We start from the raw sequence: 22,063 nt of genomic DNA, 5'->3' as shown, positions 1-22,063 counted from the left end.
CATTCTTAGTCACACTCTGTGAGTGCTTTCATTTCCTACTTGTACGAATAAAGGAAGGCTAATGCAGCCACTTAAATGTAAAAATTCCTACTGAGACAAGATATTAAAGTGAAACAATATCCATTTTAGCAGAAACCCTGAAGGGTGAAAATTAAATGGTTGTCTGGTATAGCGCACCAAAATCATGCATTCGGAACCGACCAACGGGTGGTTCAAATCATTTTGCAGTCAGGAACCCCCTGCTCACTTCCAGTTCTACAAGAGCGGGTAAAGAGCCCATCAGCCGGCACGGCTCTGGAAAGAATGGTCAGGACTTCCTGCAACCCCTCCTGCTCCTGGTCGGGCAGGAGTTTATTTAAGGTACAAAATTGGTGGGAAGGCATGGCTCCGAGCAGAGAACAATTGAAAAGATGCAACAGTGTAACTCCTGCTGTTTGTGAAAAGCAAGGATAATGAATTTACCCCTGACTAACAGGCATGAAATTAAGGTAGACCGGCTGTCTTGATACTGTAAGGCCAGGAGCCTCTGTGGTAACTGAGCTATGCTTCCAGCAATAGCAAGAACAAAATGGGTCTTTCTTAGGAAGGGGTTTCTTCTAAGGAACAATGCCCAAGGATACCCACTTTAGAAGCAAAGTAATCCTGTACTGGGTGGAATGCCGGTAAGCCTAGGAGCTGCATAAGCAGTTAAAACTGTAAGTCAGAAGAAGTATGCCTCTGGAAATACTGTCACCAGAGAACCCTCAAAGGAATCAGTGAAAAGAGTCACAAAAAATGTCCCACAAGAGAGTCAGAAACCATGTATCCATCCAAGGGTCTTGTACAAATTAAATTGCATCACTGAAGTCAGATGTCCCCAGCTCCCTAGAGCTCTGGCCCAAGAGCGTGGTAAGCACCTGTTGGAGAGGAAGTGTGGGATGTCACACCAAGCTCTGGGCCACTGAAGCTCTCAAGTCTGAAAGAGGCCTGACTTGAAAAGGAAGTCTTTGAGGTTATGGCACTGGCCTGCCAGGGTCTTTTAAATTTATAAAGTGGGATTGTTCTTGTGATTACAATGAACTGCAAAGTTCTGAGATCTACCTAATGTTTCATAGGGAATCGACCTATAAGATGGGCTTCAGGGAGCTGAGTAGTACAGTGAAGGGATGCTCCCACTGCACTACAGTAAAACCAAATAGTTATAACAGTCATGGACGATAATGTTTTCTGTAACAAAGCTACAGCCATCTAGACTTTGGATTGAGTCAATTCCAGAACGTGGGTCCTTCTGTAACTGATTTTCTTCCTATCTCATCACCCTGATTTCACAGTCCCACATCCAACTCCCTCTGGAAGCAGAACTACACAGAAGAGTTGTCTAAACAGACAAGAGTGTGGCTTTGGTTAGATACGCTTGTGTGCACTCCAGGCTCCTTAACTTTTTCTGTCGAATTCACACCTACAAGTGCATCAGCTTATTCTTTGTGATACCGAAGTCATTCCAGCTCTGAAAGGCAAGGTAGAATTCTCCAGACTCAAAGAAATGGCGTTTTTTTCTTTAGATTAATTTACTTTACTTTGTGCAAATGTGTGTTTTGCCCATGTGCATGTATACCACATGCATGTGTGCCACATGCATGTGTAGTGCCCACAGAGGTCAGAGGTGGGATACCAGATCCCCTGGTACTATAATTACAGATGGTTGTGAAGTATATGTATCTTTGCGGGTGCTGGAAACTGAACCCAGAACCTCTGCAAGAGCAGTTACTCCTCTTAATCAATGACATGTGTTTCAGGCCCCAAGAAAGTGGTATCTTCATCACTGTTCCAAATACAATACTTTACCTGACTCACTGAAGATGAATGAGCCATTTTCTGCCTAGGGTGCTGTGTCTCAAGTAAGTGCTGCATCATTGAGAACATGTATTTGGCATTCGTGTGGCATTACGACTGGGCCAGCTCTAAAACAAGAGCTTTATGCAACCCTGCCTAGCTCAAGACTGCAGTTTATAAGGAGGCATAGTCAATGCCAACAAAACTGACTCTGCTTCCTTCTGTGAGGTAAACCTCTAAGGTAGCAAGCATACATCCATCCAAGAATTAGCAATCACTCCACAGAAAAGTAACAGATCCACTCTCTGCCTGCAAGTGCATAATGACAACAAAAGTGGTTCCTAATTTGTGTTAACCCACAAATATCATCTGAGTGCAAACAAGCTCCCTCAGCATCTAGGTGGATTCGGGGAAGCCAGGCCTTCCCTGGGTTTTGTCAATCAGTCCCATTACTAGCTAACTCTGAGGAACAGAACAAGGGAGGTGTAAAGGGCATTTGTTCCTTAAATCATGAGTCTAAAAATTCTGCCAGGTGACTTGGAAATACAAGGCTGTGACAGAAGCCACTGTGGTACATCCTGCATAAGCCTCCTGCAGTACAACCCTTACCTGCACAGTCCGCCTGCCTGCCTCCCACCTTCCACAGCCCACCTGCCTCCCACCCACATAGCCCACTTTCCACAGCCCACCTGCCTCCCACCTGCACAGTCCACCTGCCTCCCACCTGCACAGCCCACCTGCCTCCCACCTGCACAGCCCACCTGCCTCCCACCTGCACAGCCCACCTTCCACAGTCAGCCTGCCTCCCACAAGATAAATCTTTTTCCTCCCTTTTCAGAGCTCAGTTCCCGAGTTTTGTCCCCACGCTGGTTGGTTGCCCCTATTATTTCTTTGAGAAGTTTGACTCTTAAATAATATACTTTCATAGAAAATATGAATGCATTTCAACTAAATGAAAAAGAAATTCTCCTAAAGCTTTACTTTCTAAATAGACAGTTGTTGACAGCTTCAATGCGTACCCCGCCAGTGTCTTCCTATGCACACACACCACACACACTACATAGGCTTTAGTTTATGTTTGTAAACTGTCTAAATCCCCCTTGGATGATTTCTTGGTACAGAAGTCTGTAGGCTAGCCTGATGAATGAAGGAACAATTAGAAGGCAGATGAACCAAAATTGGGGTTGGGAGGAGGCGAACATATCATAACAAATTACTGCTTGCTTCCAAAGTGTAACTCCATTTACAGAATCTAATCGGCTCTGTAAAATTGGAAAAAAAATGGAGAGGAATCAGAATTAATTATTCTGACTAAAGGGAATATTTTTGAAAGGAATCATAGGAAATTACTATGTTAATAATGTACAGGGGGAGGGCTCCTGTAGTGGCAGAAATACAATTCCAGGTAAGTTTCTGAAATTGTGTTGACTTGAGCAAAAATAAAAACAATGTCATCTCCTCTTAGAAATAACCACCCTGCGGGCTTCCTTCATAATTTATCACTGTGCTGCAGCCATCAGTGTCTACTGCTTGGGCAGGGCAACAAGATCCAACTTAATGGTGAAGATACAATTCCCATCATCTTGTAATACACGAGCAAGATGGAGCGGCTCCTGTGGTCCAGATTTTGATCAATCAAGATAATAGCCCAAAAATGATGAAAAGGGGAGAAACAATACCCCTGAAAATCCAGAAGTTGTGCTGTGCGAGCCATCTGAGGCCCGGGGACTGCTTACCCGGCACACTGAGTGGTTCTCCAGCCCCCACGGCTCACGGCTCTGTCCACTTCGGTTACTAAAGGTCTGGCATGCTGCCAGCACTGCACTTCCCTGAAAGCTTGCAAACACCCCGTGCTACTTCCACAAACACACAGAACTAGCCCAACATGTGGCCTCTGGGTTCCTTGACCTCCCTGTCTCCAGTGATCTACATTCCCACTCCATCTCAGTCATCACTCTTGCTTCCCCTCCAGAACTAGGAAGTCAAAATTCCCAGTCTCTGGCCACCAACTGTTCACTTTCCAAATTGCTAGCAGACTCCATCTCCTTTAGGCGTTGGTGCAAATGGGTGAATTCAGCTCAATGTTAAACCATAAACTTGCTTAAAACATTAAGGGTTTTTTTTTTTTTTTGGGCTGTGTGTGTGTATGTGTGTGTGTGTGTAGTATGTGTGTGCATATATGTGGGGGTGTGGGTGTGAGATGTGGGGGAGTGGGAGTGTACTGTGTACTGTGTGGTGTGATGTGGGGTGTGTGTGTGTGTGTGTGTGTGTGTGTGTGTGTGTGTGTGTGTGTAAGTGTAAGATGACCCTCAGGAACCACAGGTTAAAAAAGGACCTGAATCATACACATCTTTCGTGTGTGTGTGTGTGTGTGTGTGTGTGTGTGTGTGTGTGTGTGTGTGGTATGTGAGCTTTTTAGATGACAACACTGTATTGCAGTGTCAAAAGGCCTGACAGTGTCTTTTCTTTTTTTTTTTTTTTTTTTTTGGTTTTTCGAGACTTGGTTTCTCTGTGTAGCTTTGCGCCTTTCCTGGTACTCGCTTTGGAGATCAGGCTGGCCTCGAACTCACAGAGATCCGCCTGCCTCTGCCTCCCGAGTGCTGGGATTAAAGGCGTGCGCCACCACCGCCCGGCCAGTGTCTTTTCTTAACAAATTCATTCCTCCACTGTCCAAGTCCTTAAATTCTTTTCCATGCTTAATTTCAAATTTAAATATTTAATGAATATTTAAAATATATATTAGACTGAGGAAATTCCATTGGGCTAACTGTTTAAGAATCATCGAGCCAAGTACTGAATCATAGACATGAGAACCATCTTAAGTGAGCACACTGTGGCCAGATGAGAAACAGATCCCTAATGTATCATAAGGTATAATAGTTGCAAAAACACTTGGAAAAAAAAAACAGTCACAAGATCATTATGACCTCCCTACAGTTTCTTTAAAAGAATTATTGTTATTTGTGTGTGTGCTTTGGCAGGGGTTAGGGGTGGGGGGGGAACACCCATGGAAGCCAGAAAAGGGTATCAGATCCCGTGGGACTGGAGTAGCAGATTAAGTCGGGTCCTCTGGAAGACCCGGAGGTAGTGAGCCATCTCTCCAGACCCTCACTTCTGTCTGTGAAGATGAAAGCAGATGTGAAGATGCCATCCCTCCCGCAGCAAGATCAACATTCGTCATCTAGCACTGAAGGTCAAGGACTAGCTAAAATCACTCCTGTTTTAAAGCTTCACCACAGACTCTGGATGCTTCTTCCTAATTTACTATTCTTTGTCCAATCCAGCACCCTGGTGTGATTGACTTCTTGGACTCTTAGGGTTTTCATTTCTTTACGGGGCACTGGCACTACGTCAGACATATTGTAAATAAGTATGTGTGCTCTCCCAGTTTAAAGAAGAAATCTAACGAACAGGAGGTGAAAATCTGCCTCGATCCTGGTACCACGAAGCAGATGTCTTGGGACCTTGGTACATTCCCTGTTACGGGTCTGCGTCTACCTACATTAGTTCTTTCAAGACAGCATTCTTAATGATTGTTATTCCCAATTATGACTCCCACTCACTGTCCAAATTCGACTCCTTTACAGTATTTGCTAAATATGTGACTTATTTTAATTCACAATGGTTTCTTTTTTAAGTTTTTCTTTGTGACAGCATCAAGGATAACTGGATATATCTTGGGTTTTTTACCTAATGTTTTGTAATCAGCATATAATTATGGGACATAGCAAATATTCAATAAATATGGACTAAATGGATTAAAAACAAATAAGGAAAAGGTGGTACAAATAAGAACATTGAAGCAAACAGTAGAGGTCACTCATGGGAGAGCTTAGATAATTCCCTTCTTCAAGGGCCACAGAAGCAAGAGCATAATCTGGCCTGTTGATTAGAACAGTGGTTCTCAACCTGTGGGTTGTGACCCCTTTGGGGTTGAAGAGCAGATATTTACATTACGGTTCATAACAGTAGCAAAATGGCACTCATGAAGTAATGAAATAATTTTGTAGCTGGGGCTCACCACATGAAGAACTGTATTAGGAAGGTTGAAAACCACTGCTCTAGAAGCTACTTTAAGAGTCTCTTGAGACTAGGTCATTTGATAAGAACCTTAAACCGTGAAAAAGAACATACAAGCCTTGGCCTTAGAAAAGAACTAAGTAGGTAAAACACACATTCTTATACATACACCTTCTAACCAAGACCTGAATGATAACAATACCTGTTGACATGCCAATGTAGATGGAAGAAATCACACAAGGCCTCACCTCTAGATGACATCACAGCAGTTACCGGCTGCTGAGAGAGCAGACTTGGTCTTCTCCACGACAATCCTCATAATTGGTTATTCAATACCAATATATCACATACATATAGATGTAACAATAATAGTTAAGGAACAAAGAGGTCATGAATTTGAGAGGGGTGTCGGAAGGGACCAGGGGTTAAACTGGAAGGAGGGGAGGAAAGGTTGGGTAATGATATAAATACTCATATGAAATTCTTAAAAAACAGTTAAGAATACAAAGTCTCAGTTATAGTCCTTAAATTAAAAAGGCAAATCAGTCAAGATAAAAATATCCCCCCCCTGGTGGCGCACGCCTTTAATCCCAGCACTCGGGAGGCAGAGCCAGGCGGATCTCTGTGAGTTCGAGGCCAACCTGGACTACCAAGTGAGTTCCAGGAAAGGCGCAAAGCTACACAGAGAAACCCTGTCTCGAAAAACCAAAAAAAAAAAAAAAAAAAAAAAAAAAATCCCCCCCCCCACACAGAGGGGTGAACGGCATTTGGTGGCAGCAGAGCACATGTGAACCGAGAGGCGATGTCACAGCGCTGGCACCTGGCACTTGGGAGGAGGAGGCAGGAAGAAGGCGAGTTTGAGGCCAGCCAGAGTTACATAGTGAGATCCTATCTTGAACAACAGCAAAACGCCAGTTTTGTTTTGTTTTGTTTTAAATTTAGCTGTACAATAATAGCTATTCATGAGAATAACTGTCATGACAGGAACAGTTTCAAGGGTTATAGTGACCACCCAAATAAGGACTATTCCACAGTTTCTTAGTTCTGGTCAACTGAAAATGGGTTATCCCAAGGTTCAGCATCTGAGTTGCCATTATAAATCTTCAGAATCTATGCTCAAGCAAACCCCTTCAGTGATGAGTAGTTCTGTGCAGGGACTGCTCATGAGGCAGGCAGAGCCACCCAGCAGGAACCTTGTGTGTTGAGACAGGGGGATCAGGGAGTTCTTCAGCAGGCCATGGGAACATGGGCCATCTGCTAAACCTCTGGAATTATCCATTTGTTTAGCTGTACAACACAAAATCACAGTAACACAGAGTATCTACTGGACTCCAAAGCCTTCAGATCTGTTCCTCTTCAAGACACTGAAGGACTCAAGCAAGACTTTCGGCATTTGTATGATTCAATACTTGGTTTTGTGATTCTTAAACTGCATTTAGTTCAAGGGTTTTTCCCAAGTCTGGTATACTTTTAAAATATTTATTTAACACACGCCTATAATTCCAACACGTAGAAGGCTGAGGCAAGATGATCATGAGTTTAAGGCCAGCCTGAGCTGCATAGCAAATTGTAGTCTCAAAAAATCCAAGGGCAGAAGACTTAGCTCAACAGTAGAATGCTGGCTGAGCATATGCAGAGCTCTGGGTTTGATTGAAATCATTTCACACACACATAAAGGCAAGAGACTTTGTGTGTGTGTGTGTGTGTGTGTGTGTGTGTGTGTGTGTGTGTGTGTGTGTGTGTGTGTAGAGATAGAGGGGGAATAGAAACTTACATATGAACTATGTATAGTGCACACTTATCTTTTATGAAAACTAACATACACTCATGCAACCAATACCCAGATCAAGAAACACTGTGTACCCCAAAAGCTCCCAGCCTTGCCTTCTACACCACAGTGCCCACTACTTTGAGTACTAATGGCAGAGGTGGAGCTTGTTTTGTTCTTCATGTAAAAATAATAACACAATCTGCAATCAGCCTTAGAATGTGTTGGAGGTCATTTATAGCAATACCAGAAAGAGCTACAAAATCCAAAGATGGATGGACAGAAGGAAAAAGCACAGTGTGAATAGTCACTAATGCTAAAGTGATAAGGCTTTGAAAGTCATGGTATAAAAAATGTAATTTACTGTCTGATCATAGACTAGATGAATAGAGGGGGAAATCAAAAGAAACAGGTTTACCACTCTCGAACACTTGTCAGAATTTAGTCTCTTCTTCTCTAATACAGCTTGTTAAGAATAAACAATAAGTAAATAAAAATACAAAAAAAGAAACAGAAAACAGTTAAGACATACCATTGAACCCTTGGAAATGGAAAAAGCAAATTTTTTTAAGGTTATATAACTTTATGCAGTAAAGTGCAGTAAATCTCATCTCAAAACAAGACAAAACCATGCCAAATCTTTAAATGGAAAAAAAATACCAGCAAGGAAACACCAGCCTTCCATTCCAATGCAAGAATCGAATCTCTTACACTCCTCATACAATTTTCTTTATAAGTTCAACTTCACAGCATCTGTTAAACAACTTTTTCTTTTTAAGAGAAAGACAACCAAATCCAAACCATTTATAACAAAAGACATGGACAGTGGAGAGGGAGAAAGCATCATCTAAGCTGCAATGAATGATCTGAAAAAGAACCTGCATCTCTAATCTAAACCAAAGATATCTAGTGATGGTGAATGGATGATGCTTCTTTCTGAAGACTGACAAAATTTTATGAAACAAAAAGGTAAAAGATGGATTTAGAGAATAAGAAGGTGAGGAAAGGCTTAAAACCAACACTAACAGGACTAACAACCCCAACTGCCAGAGGTGTTGTGTCCTATCACACGCCCAATAGTGACTGGACTTTTCCTTGTTAAGCCTGTTTGGTTTAGTTTGGAAATACAGTTTTCAAATGAATAAGACATAGACTTCAAAACAATCCTCTATACTAAGGATTTCCCCTCGGCTAGTTCTCTTACATTCTGTTCAAGTTCTTGTCTCCAGGTCAGATTCTGTGGAAACAGATGCTCAAACGCCATGTGTGGTGCAAGATATTTTTAGGGGGAAAAAAAAAAAAAAAACCTCTAAAATTATAATGCTAGAGCCAGAGAAAGAGAGAGCATAAGCCAAGCCATATAGGAAGCAAAGTGAAAGCAAACCCAACAAGACTTTGGTTTAGCAGGGAGGTTTAGAGTCGGTTTCCAGCAGTGTGGCCCACAGTTGGGACCAACGTTCCCACTGCAGTCATCGGATGTGAAATGCTACAGGAAGGCTATGATATCTTGAGAACCAGCTCTTTGCAACTGAAGCTGACCCTGACCTAGAGTCTGTACTAGCTACGAGGGGATCTTCCTCATGAAGGGATCTCTATCTGTCACAGCACTTTCTAGGGCATGGCTTTGAAAAATTCCTTAGCAGTCGTTTAATGGGTGGGACAGGAGAATCAAAAGGACACAGATTACAGCGTGTCTGGAATAAGTTCCTCTTAATGATTACCTAGCCATGGACTGCTGCTTTTGACAGATGAGGACACAAAGGCACACAGTGGGGAAATGAGCCTTGTCATATCCAACTAGAACAAACGTCCTTGGTGTTGCGAGAAAATCTGCCTTTAGCCTGAATGTGGGTGGCACCCCTAGAATGTTCTAAGGGGAACATTGAATGAAGGCCCCATCTCACAAGGCCTGGAGGCAGGGTGACTTCTTAATGAATGGTCTGACACACCTTTTTGGGGGGCTGAGCATGTGGCTGTCACCACCTAATTAATCTTCACTTTTTCCTCATGAGATAGGTAGGCCACAAAGAGCATTACCCTAACTTACAGTCAGAGATCCTCAACAATAAAAAATGGTCACATTTTTTCCTACAGCCATTCATTGATTAAAGAATACCACAAGACTTGGGAATTTTCAGCTCTCTGTTGACTACTGAAGCAAACGCTCACTTTACTACTAGTGACCCATGAACTGAAGCCCCTTCTCTCCTCTACCTTCTTTCCTGTCATGTATGATACTATAGTATACAAGATGAAAAAATGAGAAACTGTATATTCTTTGTTTTCAGTCCAAATGCAATGAATGACATGGCCAGTCCCAAGAGAACATTCACTAACCACAGGAAAATTCAGGCTCATGACAAGGTACACATCTCATCTCAAATTATATCCTGACTTCATTTCATGTAAAAAATGATCATAAATTGAATGGCAAAAACCATGGCTAAAGACCCAGTTAAACTACCATTTAATTAAGTGATCTATTGAAATTTAAATAATTGACATGTGGATTAATATTTTACTTAATTTAAAAGGAATAAAAAAAAACAGCTTTCTTGAATTTCACTTCATTAATTGGTTGGTTTTATAATTTCAGTATAAAAGTTTCCTTAATTTCAGAAATAGCTATACTCAGAACCACAGCTCTCACTGAGTATGATGATACATACACTTAATCCCAGCACTCTGAGGCAGAAGCAGGAGGATCTCTGTGAGCATGAGGCTGGTCTACATAGTAGTGAGTCTTGGGTCAGTGAGGGTTATATAGCAAGACCCTATCTCCAAAAAAGAAAAAAAGAAAAAAAAAGATACAGGGGCACGTGAATTGCACCTCCCCTTTCCTTTCCTTGTTTACATGACAAAAGAAGATGTTTTACAGGATACTATGGTTTGGATATGGTTCACACTCCAAAAGGTTTCTATGCTTGGACTACAATAGTAACACTAAGAGGTGTGGAATCTTTAAGAGATGGGGTCCAGGGAGAGATGTTTAGTCATTTGAGAGAATGTAAATTCTCAAAGATATAGATGGGTTACCATCAAGCGGTTATAAAGTGTGCTGAGTTCTCTCTATTGGTCTTTCTGCTTTCTCCTACGTAAGGGACTCCATTAATTGATGCTAAGCAATACCATGTTCTTAGGCCCCTAGAGATCAAAATAAATATGGAACAGGAACACACACAGAGAGAACGTGTGTGTGTGTGTGTGTGTGTGTGTGTGTGTGTGTGTGTGTGTGAGAGAGAGAGAGAGAGAGAGAGAGAGAGAGAGAGAGAGACAGAGAGAGACAGAGAGAATCAGAGAGAGAGACAGACAGAGACTGAGAGACAGAAAGACAGAGAGATAGAGACAGAAGGAGGAGAGAGAGAACTTTGTGCCACAGTAAACAAGCCTAAGGTTTCAGCTGCTTGGGGTTATGAGGATAAACAATATTTTGTTTCAGTGTATTTACTTTTTAAAACAATTTCTACATAGTAGTCTAAAAGGCAAGGTATACGAGCAAAACAGGTATTCAAATTTTTTGAATTGATTTAAAAAGTTACATTGACTTTTTTTCTAAGCTGCAAATGTTGCCATTTACTACTCCTATACATAGTCACGATCTGTTAAGTCTTTCAATTCCCGGCTTTCTTTCAGGGTCCTGCAGACTTGCCCTTTTAGTCAAGAAAACCTTAGTGCAGTGAAGAACAGGCCAACCTTGCCTGTGTTCCAGTCTCTCTACTCCAGCCAAGTGTCCAACTTTCTCAAAGAATCTTGTTCTTCGTTGAAATCGTGCAAAGACCTTGATTTGGCATCTGTTTTATTGAAATTAGGAATCCTACCACCTTGCCCTAGTTCAGCCAACACAACTGTTCTGTACTACTCTCATTGCGAATGAAGTTTTCGTTCAAACATCCTGCCAACCACGCTAAAGTGAGTCACCAGAGCTGATGGATCAAAGCAGGGCTAAGAGCATGACAGTAACAAACATGACTGGATTCACTGTTTTCCTTGGAGACATAATGGCTCCCAGCTTCACCATGTCCAGTCATCTGCCAGTTCCCCTAAATACACATGAGTCAGATGATCAATAAACCCAGAAAACAGGGAATTAGTCAGCGTTCATCCAACATCCGAAAACAGCCTTTCTAAATGAGAGGCAAGAGAAGTCAGAGAAAATATTCTAAGAGCAACCAGTACTTATTTTTTTTTTTTTTGCCCCATTCATGACATTTAATTGGTGATCTCAGCTCCAAGTAATTGGCTCTGTGAACTCATTTTTCCTACCCACCTCTTATCACACAGATGAGAGAAACTGTTTCAAGTGGGTGTAATGGCTTCATTTCAAGCATTTCAAAATCCTCCGCCACCTGCACAGGAAACTCTGACTGAAAACCAGACAGGTTCCTGTGAAGCAGCAAGGATGAGGGGGGGGCGGGCAGTGAGGCCAGGGTCACATCTAGTTATCACACAGTAGAATGAAATCAACAAGTGGGATAGGCAATTCCCAGTGGGAGATACAGGACATGGTCCCCCGGGGCCTTGCTATCTAAGACACAGGCTAATTCACTGCTGACTATATTGGATGCACTGTGTGAGCCAGGCTGGGGCTACAAGGATACCAAGCAGACCCTGCCTCATAGAAGCCCCAGTAGGCAGAGTGCAAGCCACAGTGAGTAATCAACAGCACATAATGTAAGAAACACCCGGCAAGGAACACACTTAACCACTGTGGGGACAAGAGAGCAAAAATAAAAGCAAGGAATAGGTGAAGGATTTAGACAGTGTGTCTGCACACACACACCTAACACATACACAACACATACACACCTAACACACACCCAACACACACACACACACACACACACACACACACACACACACACACACACACACACACACACCATACACATTAGTAGTAAAGAGATAAGTAAATTTAAAAGAAAAATTCTGACTATCACTTTACTTTAGAAAAAGGGTTGATTGTGGAGTACCCAGCAAAGGGAAAAGGAGTATAGGGAAAGACTTCAATTAGAATGCTACTGGAAATTATGAGAAAATTAAGTGGATTTGAGTACATTTCTCTGTATAGATAACCATATTCATTCACTGTGTTTCATACAATTAACACAAAATCTAAAATACATACATAAATTACTATGGATGCATTCCATCTTTGTCCGTGCATCTATAGGTCCTGTGTGTACTGGATAGGTCAGCTCACAAATGAAACACACGTGTTTCTTAGACATAGCCTAGAAAGCACCACACGTGTATGGTGGTTTAAAATGCAGTAAGTTGTAATGAAATGACTTAAATGACGATTTTTTTTCTTCTTTGTCTATCAGGAAACTCTCAGAATAAGGGGCAGGATGATGGTGTACCCACTAAGAGACAGCGTGAGTCACAGTGCCTGGAACAGTGGCCAGCAGGAACAGGGGACACTTCTGGCATCCCAGCTCTCCTTTCTGCTCAGAAAGTCTCAATTACTGGAAAAACTTCAGAAACCTTTACCAAAAAGCTCATTTAAAATCCTGAAATTCTACTTCTCAACAATAAAATAAAATGAAATGACATTACTCTCCAGTCTAGAAATAACACCCAAGCCTCAAAGTGCTACACTGTCATTACTTCTAAAAATAAGCTGAACGAATCAAAGTCTTGAGGTCAGTTTCGAGTAATGTGCTGTGGCAGCCACAGGAGCAGTGGCCCCACTCTGTCCCACTGTGGGCAGAGGACTCCCTAGGACAATCTGCTTTCCCTCACTTCAGACACCATCTGCCGAGGGCCAGCTGCCTTCTCCACACAGGCTTCTGGGTCGAGGCTCAAATTCCCCAGTACTCTGCCTTCTCTGCACCAAGAAAGCAACTCAGAGAGAGGTCTCCCAAACCCAGCAGTTTTTCCAGAAACTGCTCAGTGTCTCTCCTAATACCTACCATCTGCGTAAAGCTGAAACCACCACCATGTGCAAGAATTCCACCTGATCAGATCACTGACTAGATCCATCCAGCTTATCAAATAGCAAAATAGAGAGTCAACGGAGGATAGTAAATTCATTTAACCAACTACAAAAACACAGACAAAGCAATCAAAATTATGATACTGCAAAAAGCAACCGAATAACTGTCGGTGAAGCAGCCCCCAAAGTCACCATTCCCTTTACTAGAGCACCAATAACTGGAATGGACCAAAGGGGCTTGTCCACAAGCTTGGGATTAACACAAACTCCAAAAGCAGACAGTGACAAAGTGTGCTTCAGTCAGTACTGAGGTTTTATTGTGGCTGAACAAGGAAACTTTTCAGTCTCTGAAATCTCTTCACTGGCATCTGCTTTATGAGAATGGAGAAGCTCAAGAATTCTTCGGCTGGCCCTGTGCCAAAGGGTATGGGCAACTTCCGATTGCTCCTGTCAGTCACGGCAGAGCAGCCAAAACCAAACAGGAAGTGTCCATTCCTCCTTTGCCCCAAGATGGAAAGTTAGATCACCAGGCTCTGTTTCCTGCCTATTCTTGCTTTACTCAACATGGAGATAAGTCATTCTCAGATGGTTCTGTTACAGGACCATGTATGATAGAGATGACCAAATAATGGTAACATTTATAAAATGAAAAACCACACTGGTAGGGGAAGGAGCCTAATCAAATAAAACAACCATTGAGTACATCAGTCTAGGCAAAGAAGAAAATAGTTAATCTCTTAATGGCTTAATAATGACTGAGTTCTCAACAGCGGTCTAATCTCAAATGTCTTCTAGAAGATTCTCCATCTTAAGGTAGTCAAAACTACATGTGCTACAAAGCTAAAAGCTCTTGTGGTGTGAAAGCAACACAAGACAAAATAAGTGAATCTGCCCATTACATTCTGTGTGTCCTTCCCCAGCAGGGCCGAAAGTTCACAGAATTCCAACTGGGAAACAAACTTTTTTCAAAGTGCAAGGCCCTGGGGATTGGGAGGGAGCATCTTCCCTCTGACTGTGCTCATACTTAGATGGGAGTAAGATAGCTCTCTGCTGCTTTCCAATTAAATTCCAACTTGACATCACATATAACACAGTAAATTTCAAGTATTTACTCAATTGTTATTGTTGTACATTTCTAAAATTCTGTCTGTAGCCTGACTTCTGCTCTAATTCCTAATAAACCTCATCATCCATGGCCTTGCCTTCACACAGCAGGGCTTAGGAATATCCTTCAATGAACAAGATTCCTCCCCTTCTGGTTTATGAGACCAGTAAGCTTTCCTCCCCTCTTTAACCTCATGCTCCCTTCATTCATCAGCCTCCTGACCCTTTACCTTCTGTCCTTCAGCCTTTCCCAATGAAGAAAAACAACTTTTTATTATAGTTAATGCCCGGTATCCCACATCCTTCCTTTAGAAACACAAAGATATACATGAGAAAACTTCATACACACATATAGTAATGTGTGTGTATATAGCATGATCTATTGTCAGTTCCATTATTTATCAAATATTTAAAGATAACGTTCAGAAAAACAAGCTGAGTCCTCCTTGTTGGCCTCTTTCCAGCAGTGTGATGGATGCTGAGCTTCATCCATCCTCGGGGCCATGGAAGCCATCCCCCAACTGCTGCAACTGTGGGAACAGCTGGCTCTCAGCTGAGCCTTTCTCCAGGAAGTCTCTGGGCCAGAAAGACTTGCCCCAGCAGAAGAGAACACTTTCAAGGAAGGTCATACTTGCATTTAACAGTAGTTTCTATGCCTCCATAAAGACATGTCCCCTTGTCTAAAAGAAGGACAATGTGGAAGGGCCACCCTAACTTTGAGTCCCTTGTAGGACAGGCCGAGGCCTTTTTCTGGACACATTACAGATTCAGCCCCTCTCTGTGTCTACTTGTTCATATCCACTCCCTCATGATATTGATCTAGGGCAAATCTCCCCAGTAACATTTCTCTCACAAACCTCCAGCTCTGGCTCTTGTGCATGGGAAACCCAGTCTAAGATAGATTCCTACATAAGCTGGCTCTTTTCAATGTTTCTGACCTTACTGTGGTTGTCTCTTTCTCTCATGAATAGTTAACTAGATGTAGCAGTGTCCTTCCTTTTGCCCCATTCTACCCTCCTTATTCTTGTGTCTGGTCTGCGCACAGCTTTCTTTCTCTCTGACTTACATGTGTCTCCTTGGCTTTTCCCATGGTCTGCTAAGCATTCAAGACTGAACTGCTAGCAACCGTCCCTCACTGTTTGTTCTCAGGCAGCTCCAGCATCGTCCTACTCATCTGGATCCTATCATCTTGGTTTCCATCAGAGCACTTCTCATGGTCTGAAATGATCACATTAATTTAACTAGTTGGGTAAAAGAAACCTGTTGCCACCTCCAACATTCTTACACTCCCACTAAAGTATGAACTACTCAATGACAGGGAACAACATGGTCTCTTGTGTGCCAGTCTTTTTCCAAAGGCTAAAAGAGTGCCAAGGGACATGATAGGTGCCCAGTAAGCACTGGTCCAAGAATGAGGAACTTATTACAAAGGCATTAACTTTAAATCTAACTACCATCAATGTCACATTGGGGGAGGAGGTCACATGGGGAAAGAGCAACCTGAGAATGACAAAATGAGGCTGAACCAAGAATAAAAACCTGAAGCAGGGGAACTTTAAAAAAAGGGAGAAGGAGCTGGACTTTGAAATTTTCAAATTATTATGACCAAGGAAAGCACCAGAAGATGACTGTGCCACTCAGCATGGTTTATGATTCATCTCCATTGCAGCTTTACCCCCATTCCCGAGTCCATGCTGGTGAAGGTGCTAAGAAAACTGTGGCAGAACAGAAGACTACAGGTCGAGAGCCCTGCCATCCTGGCCAGGGACACATCTCACCTGTGGTTCAATGGCTGACCGCAAGGAGTCCATGGGGAAAGGGTCCTGGATGTTTTAAATGGACAACCTGTGAAATAATGAAAAGGGGTCTCTAACAGTAGCAGTAGGAGGCCTGCTGGGAAGATCTGCACTTGGACTGGACTGTCATCTTCTGCTCCCAAACAAGCTCACCGCAGAGAAACCGTTTAATTGAAAACGCTACTATTTTATAACCAAAGTTCTATTTCTCAAAGTATTCATTCAATCCTTTTCATATTGTTAGGATTTTCCCAACACCCAACTTATCTTTTTCCCATCTACAATGGTGCAGTTTCTCCCTCCATTTAAAATAGTGGCTACTTCCTTACTCACAGTAAACAATTTCTGTCAGCCTGAGGCAGCCTTTAATTTACATGATTTATCCAATGCTTCTTCACTTATTTCAGAGTGACATACAAGCTGCTTGGAAAGTCATTGAAGCACTGCCATTCTACATATGGATATGAATTCCCTCAGTCTTTAACCTGTTGTCTCCTCTTTCTGAACACTTCTCTACTGGTTCTAGTAATCGACTGCACAGGAAATATGAAAGGAGTGTTGTAAATGCCAAGAGACCCAAAACCCTTAGGCAGAAACCAGGGTTAGATCAATTTGTGGACTAAAGAACTTACTACATCAGACAGTAAGAATCACAACAGCTTCACATTTTTAATCAGGAAGATTATGTGCTAGAGCTATCTATACTAACAACCATCCAGATGTTTTTAAAAAATTCACCATCATCACTCGCACACACAAAATGCAACTAAAAAAAAAAATGCTAAAACTGAAACCTGAAGATTGAAATGCAGCATAGATTCTTAGGTTTAAGTCCACACGGGGTCCACCATGGTTGGTAATGAAGGGATACACTTTGTAAGGTTGAACTGACAGTGAGACGGCGCAGTGGGTGAAGACTTTGCCCTGCAAGCTCTACAACTTAAGTGCAGTCTTGGAAACCCATGATGGAAGGGAAGAAGTGACTCTCAAAAGTTACACCTTGATCTGCATGAGACGCAGCTAACCCCCACCACACACACGAATACACACACACACACACACACACACACACACACACACACACACACACACATGCACACACATACACGAACACACATACACACAAATATACACAAATACACTTTAAAAACAAAACAAACACTTTTGGGGTCAGAAAGATAGCTTAGTGGATTACGACACTTGCCTCTATGATTGGAGTCTTGCATTCAATTCCCAAAACCAATGTGATAGAGAAGGAGAACTAAGTCATGAAAGCTGTTCTCTGACTTCCACCCAGGGAATACACACACATACAATGCACCCACACACACATAAACACATACACACATATATGCACACACATGCACATGTACACATACACATGCAACACACACACACACACACCCTAATGCACATGCACATACACACACATATGCACCCCCCTCCACACATACATACACACATATACAAATAAATAAGTGCTTTTAAAAGAAGAGGTTAAAGGTAACTATGCTTTGTCCAAGTTGGAAAACTATGCAGAAAGTCATCCACAGATTAATAGAAAAAATAGGCAATGCCTTGAGGCTAAGCAGGGTTTCATGAGCTGTGCCTACATTACAAAAGATTAATAATAAATGTTCCCGGGTGACTGGGAAAGTCCCAATTATATTTGCTACACTTCTTAAATGGGTGACAAGGCAAATGCCAAATCATGTGATCCATCTTCCTGAAGCTGGGCAATAAACATTCTGTGCTGCGCCTTGATACCAATTTCTTCATATTCTTGAATGAAATTTTTTTCATATTCTTGAGAAAAGACAAAGGAAAACAGCAATGCATGAGATGAATAAAGTCAACCATGAAACAATCTCATAGACAGGAAATAAAATGCTTGTAGGAAAACTACTGGATCATTTGAGAGTTCTCTTGTGGTCCTTCAATCTTCAATCTCCTGTTCTCTAAGAAAAGATTATGTCTCGCCCTCAGGGTCCGTTCATCAAATACCAGTGTCTTGATTCAGTTTAGAATCTTCTGTTGATCATATTTATTCCACTCAGACATTAAAACACCAATCCAACTTTATCCGTGAGGGAGGAAAACAGGTATCTTTAGACTTCTTTAAATATGCAGTTCAAATATGTAACATCAACTGGATAACATCACTACACAGAAATGTCTATAGTCTTCAGTGTTTGTGAACACTTGAATAATATGACATTTTCATGATTTACATTTACAGAGTGTTAATATTTTTTGCTCTAGATATTCACAACAAACACAGACACACAAATTTGGAACTCTATATAGATATACTGAATACAAGTCTATAAAGTTTACACTGTTATTTTTAATATTTTCTGCTTTATGAGATAGCATCTCATTATGTTCATGTTACTTTTGAACTTGGAGATCTTCCTGCCTCATCCTTAAATGCTAGCATTACGGGAGAATGCCTCCGTGCCTGGCCAAGTGTTTCCTTTATTGCTAAACATCTAAAATAAATCTTTTGAAGTTCCAGTTCTATAATTCACAGGACTTCTCACAACAGTTTTCAGAAAGCCACGAGGTTCATGGCAGTTTTACTTCCTTACTTAGACTAGAACCTTGAACTTACTAAAGGCAGCCTGCAGCAGCTGTCTAGATGCTGGCACTAAGCTAACTTTGCAGAGGGGCACCGTCCACCACACAGAGAAGTAAGAGGTTCTGAGAGAGGGGTTGGGGTAAAGGAGTCAATCCTATACAAAACCAAGCAGCAGCAGCAGTCCTGCCCCATACAGTTCCATGACCCTGGTAAACACAAGTGAGGGGTCTGGCTCAGTGGGTACATGTGCTGGCTGTCCAACCATAAGGGCTTGAGTTCAAATCACCAGCAGTAGCCTGTGTCCATAATCCCAGTGTTCCTACAGAGTGATGGGAGGTGGTGACATAGTTCCAGTGTTCTACAGAGTGATGGGAGGTGGTGACATAATCCCAGTGCTCCTACAGAGTGATGGGAGGTGGTGACATATTTCCAGTGTTCTACAGAGTGATGGAAGGTGGTGATGTATTTCCAGTGTTCCTACAGAGTGATAGGAGGTGGTGACATAGTTTCAGTGTTCCTACAGAGTGATGGGAGGTGGTGACTTAGTGCCAGTGCTCCTACAGAGTGATGGGAGGTGGTGACTTAGTGCCAGTGCTCCTACAGAGTGATGGGAGGTGGAGACATAATCCCAGTGCTCCTACAGAATGATGGGAGGTGGTGACTTAGTGCCAGTGCTCCTACAGAGTGATGGGAGGTGGAGACATAATCCCAGTGTTCCTACAGAGTGATGGGAGGTGGAGACATAATCCCAGGGCTCCTACAGAATGATGGGAGGTGGTGACATAATCCCAGTGCTCCTACAGAATGATGGGAGGTGGTGACTTAGTGCCAGTGTTCCTACAGAGTGATGGGAGGTGGAGACATAATCCCAGTGCTCCTACAGAATGATGGGAGGTGGAGACATAATCCCAGTGCTCCTACAGAGTGATGGGAGGTGGAGACATAATCCCAGTGCTCCTACAGAGTGACGGGAGGTGGAGACATAATCCCAGTGCTCCTACAGAGTGACGGGAGGTGGAGACATAATCCCAGTGCTCCTACAGAATGACGGGAGGTGGAGACATAATCTCAGTGCTCCTACAGAGTGACGGGAGGTGGAGACATAATCCCAGTGCTCCTACAGAGTGACGGGAGGTGGAGACATAATCCCAGTGCTCCTACAGAGTGATGGGAGGTGGTGACATAATCCCGGTGCTCCTACAGAGTGATGGGAGGTGGAGACATATTCCCAGTGCTCCTACAGAATGATGGGAGGTGGAGACATAATCCCAGAGTTCCTACAGAGTGATGGGAGGTGGAGACATAATCCCGGTGCTCCTACAGAGTGATGGGAGTTGGTGACAAGACAAATACTCTTGAAGCTCTCAGGCCTGCTGAGCCTAGATCATGGAGCTTTGAACAATTAAGAAACTCTGTCTCAAACAAGGTGGAAAATGAGGGCAGATACATGAGGATGTCCTCTGACTTCCACACTATGTCACACCACAAGTGCACTCCTCCACACACACAGAGAGAGAGAGAGAGAGAGAGAGAGAGAGAGAGAGAGAGAGAGAGAGAGAGAGAGAGACTGCACTCACAAAAGATTTAAAAGAAAAAAAAGGTAATGATTTTTAGAGTACTCTCTCTGGCTCTCCTGGGTCCGTCCCTTACTGGTGCTGGAGGAGCATTATCAACTAAGATCCAAAACTCTCTCTTCTCTATGCAGACCACTCCTATTGTTGGCCTTTAAAAACCTTGTATGAAAATGAAAATGGGCATTCATAAGCCACCAGCTGACTAGTGCCTGTGGGAGCCAGGGGACACATCAGGAGTATAACTGTCTGCCCTGGTGTCCAGCGAATGGAAGTGCCATGTGATACCAACTGACCTCAAACTGGGAGTTTCCTGACCTCTAGACCAATGAGAATGGAGACACAGTAAAAGACTTCACAAAAGGAAGATCTAATTTCTAGCCTGCGCTGAGTTATTCATGAAGCATTAATACTAACCTCCACTAATGCCTTCAGCCCTCGAAATGAAGTTGCCCTACAAGTGTGTGGGCATGCTTGTTTTGACAGTTAATAGTCAAGAAAAACATGCCTGCAGACCACTAAAATGCATTTAATTTCAAGAAAAGATGGGAATTTTTATGAATGAAACAGTCATCATCAGGGCTCCCAAAGGCTCTAACTCTGACAATGTAGGTCACACGTTTGTTAACTTCAGAGCGGCAGAGGAAGCAGGTTTGACTTCAGTGCTTCCTCATAGTGCCACACAGACCTGTGGGTACAGGACAAACAGGAAGGGCAGGTCTCCTCTGCTGCATGCTCTACCTCTTACCTATATATTGAAAATTCATCAGAGTATTGTCAAAGACACCATAAGGTTTTCCCTACACACCAAGAGACCTGAGGCACACTCCTGCAGCACCTAGCATTGTGCTCTGGTTGATTTAAATATGCATGGTAAGGCTCTCAACGAACCCAACCCCAGCCTGCAAATTCCTTCTGTGTAGGTTTATAGACAAATTGATGGGAGTGGTATCATTGATGCAAAAAGAAATAATGCCCACAAAAGGAACACAGAAGTAAGTTTGTACCTTTCAATTCAGAATATAATCAAATCACAGTTTCTCCTCTACCAAGATTCTTCATTAAAAAGAAAGCATCTCAAGGGGAGGAACCAAATGATTACATCTCAAGTGAGGCAAATGGACTGTTTCTCTACACTCCCAAGTTAGAGGATCATGGCACTGCAACTTGTCATTCTGGGGTCATGGGAATGCAAGGGTGGAAAAGAAAGAAAAATAAAATAGACAAACCAAGGGGCAATGGTGTCACAAAGTTGAGAGCTTCCAAATCACTCTTTTTAATCTTGGAGTTTGAAGTGCTATGGATAAAAAGCTTGCAAATCCAAACTTTTATCTCCAGTCTTCCCTTACTCCTGTGTTCCAGGATGCTCCTCACTCAAGAACCTTCTGACCTCTGTCTTGGGAAACTTTTCTCCCAGATGAACCTGTGGCTTCTCTTTTACCTCCTGCAGGACTTCTCAGGTAAACAGTATTAAGT

The 22,063-nt window shown here is 42.6% G+C and overlaps 1 protein-coding gene across 21 annotated transcripts in view; it reads right to left on the bottom strand.

Annotated features, from left to right (window-relative positions):
* Window positions 1-22,063, bottom strand: part of Camk2d (calcium/calmodulin dependent protein kinase II delta) — a 258,730-nt gene that overhangs the window by 178,611 nt on the left and 58,056 nt on the right. The window lies entirely within an intron of this gene.

This window comes from Peromyscus californicus, unplaced genomic scaffold, assembly GCF_007827085.1.
Source record: "Peromyscus californicus insignis strain IS unplaced genomic scaffold, ASM782708v3 Scaffold_9__1_contigs__length_137607984, whole genome shotgun sequence".
NCBI classification, from domain to species: Eukaryota; Metazoa; Chordata; class Mammalia; order Rodentia; family Cricetidae; genus Peromyscus; species Peromyscus californicus.
Note: the sequence above shows the minus strand (reverse complement) of the source record. Positions and strands in the feature narration are given on the sequence as shown.